Source organism: Elephantulus edwardii, unplaced genomic scaffold (assembly GCF_000299155.1).
Source record: "Elephantulus edwardii isolate Elephantulus edwardi_28Jun2011 unplaced genomic scaffold, EleEdw1.0 scaffold00195, whole genome shotgun sequence".
In the NCBI taxonomy this organism is placed as follows: Eukaryota; Metazoa; Chordata; class Mammalia; order Macroscelidea; family Macroscelididae; genus Elephantulus; species Elephantulus edwardii.
The window spans coordinates 5,515,070-5,517,891 of record NW_006399945.1 but is presented as its reverse complement, the minus strand read 5'-3'; positions in this window follow the sequence as shown (position 1 = coordinate 5,517,891).

The following is a 2,822-nucleotide window of genomic DNA, read 5'->3' as shown; positions in this document are numbered from 1 at the left end:
GGGGGAAGAAGAACAAACTGGGGAGGAGGGTAGAGAGAATGGTGCAGCAATGAAGGAATGAAAACCCAAAATCCCTGTAAATGTTCACTAAAACGAATAAAATATAATAATAAATAAATAAATAAAAAAAGAAGGGGTCATGTTAGTTGAAAGCAGGGAATACCAGAAGAATGTCTGTGTTTCATTGATTATGCAAAGTCATTTGGCTGTGTGGATCATAACAAACTGTGGCTGACTCTGAGAAGAATGGGAATCCATCCCAGAACATTTAATCGTGCTTATGGGAAACCTATACTTGGACCAAGAGGCAGTTGTCAGAACAGAGCAGGGTAACACTGCATGATTCAAAATTGGGAAGGGTGTACTCCAGGGATGTGTCCTATCTCCACACCATTTCAACCCATATGCAGAGCAGATTATCTGAGAGGCTGGGTTCTATGAGGAGAAGTGCAGCATCAGGATTGGTGGAACATCTATTAACAGTCTGCGTTATGCAGATGACACAACCCTGCTTGCTGAAACGGAGGAAGACCTCATGCACTTGCTGTAGAGGGTCAAGGACTGCAGCCTTCAGTATGGACTGAGTCTCAATGTCAAGAAGACAAAGATTGTCATCACTGGATCAATTGGCAGCATCAGGATGGATGGTGAAGAGACTGAGATTGTTCACAGCTTCAGTTTGCTCAGCTCCACAGTCAACACTCTTGGCACCAGCATCCAGGAAATCAAAAAACATAATGCGATGGGAAAGTCTGCTGTTAGAGATCTCTCTAAAGTACTCAAGAGTAACTGTGTGTCTCTGCAGACTAAGGTACGTCTGATACAGGCCATGGTCTTTGTAATCACTTGTTATGCATTAGAGAGTTGAACAATGACTAGGGAGGATAGAAGGAGAATTGATGCCTTTGAGCTGTGGTGCTGGAGAAGAGTATTGAATGTACCATGGACTGCCAAGAAAACAAACAAATTCATCCTGGAGAGGGTTAAACCAGGCTATTCCTTGGAGGCAAGGATTCTGGGGCTTCATTTGACATACTTTGGACATGTTGTAAGGAGGGACAGGTCCTTGGAGAGGGACATCATGCTTGGGAGGGTGGAGGGACAGCAAAGGAGGGGAAGGCCCTCTATGAGGTAGATTGATTCAGTGACTGGGGTAATTGTGATGGATGTATCAGAGACAGTGAGATTGGCACAGGATAGATCAGGGTTTAGGGCTGTTGTGTATAGGGTCACTATGAGTCGCAAACGACTCGACGGCACATAACAACAACAACAGTGTCTTCTGAGATGAAACAAGAATATATCGAGAAGAACAGCTCCTGATTCCATGTGATTGATATTATATAAAGAAGAAAGCATAGAGTTGCACAGAAGAAAGACAACAGTGTAGCTATAGGTACAGATGTAAAATAAGGAATCACCAACACTGGCTGAGCTTCAACTAGAAGATGGAAGAGAAGCCTTAGAAGGAACAAATATGACCTGGTCAGTACCAAACTTCCAAAATAGTGAGATAATAACTTTTTATCCTTTAAAATCACTCATTTTGTGATATTTGGTTACGACAGCCCAATAGATCTTCCAGGCTAAAACTAACTAGGAAAAAAACCCAACCAACCAATCAAACAAGTGATCTATTTCTGAAAATTTTGTCCATCAAAATGGTGTAATTTAGAACTGAGTATGGAATGTTATAGAACCAGACAATATTTTTTGGGGGGTCACCATGCTACAGCACCTATCAAAAAACTAGAAAACGAAAATAGTTTAAAATGTGGTAGTCAAATACGATATTATCTAGAGGGGTTTGTATACATTCCTCATTCCTCTCATATCGGCAAAGATAACTTCAAGTATAACATTTTCATCCTTGTCTTATAACTGTAGCTAGCTGGTCAACTTTTTTCTAACTCTTCATGTTTTTTCTTTATGTGAATGAAGTTATAACTTTCATTCTCACGAAAATCAACACCGTAAAAGTGCTAAAAAATGCAAATTTCTGAACCAGCGATTCTGACAGGGAGACCTGGAGTTCTGTATTTTTAATACTGCCTGTTGAATACTCACTGACATAATAACCCTTAACATTGCTGCTTTATGATACCGCTTGAATTGTTAACTTCTATTATCATCATTATTTATGTCAATTTTATCAGTTTGGTGTTTGACAATCTGGTAAGAAATTTACATGCAGTATTTCATTTAAGTCTTATGACATTCCTGTGAAGGAGAGTATATTACTGTATCTTACTTTTAGATGAGGGGATTGAGGACATTTAGCAATGAATCAGAGCCAGAATTTTCGGTCCTATCTATGCATCCATGGTTAATTTTACTAATCACTTATTATGTGTGCTTGGATAATTTTAATTCTCATTGTATACTTTTCACTCTTACATGTCTTATCTTTATGCTTAGATTATATTACTCTATTACTTCATTTTGCTTAGTACTATGTTCAGAGATCACACACATAAACACACACATATCTCAAAAGGAAGTTCAAGAAGACAAAGTGAAATATTATAATTAAAAGTGCAAAGAGCAGATGACACAACCTTGCTTACTAAAACTGAAGAGGACCTGAAGCACTTGCTGCAGCAGGTCAAGAACTGTGGTCTTCAATATGGACTGAAGGTCAGTATTGGGATGAGAAAAGATTCTCACAACTGGGCCAATTGGCAGCATGATAATAGACGAGTAGAGATTGAGGTTGTTAGTAATTATAGCTTATTTGACTACACAATCAACATTCTTTTTTTTTTTAATTTAGGTTGTTTCTTTTTCATTTCAATGAACATCTACAGAGATTTTGGGATTCC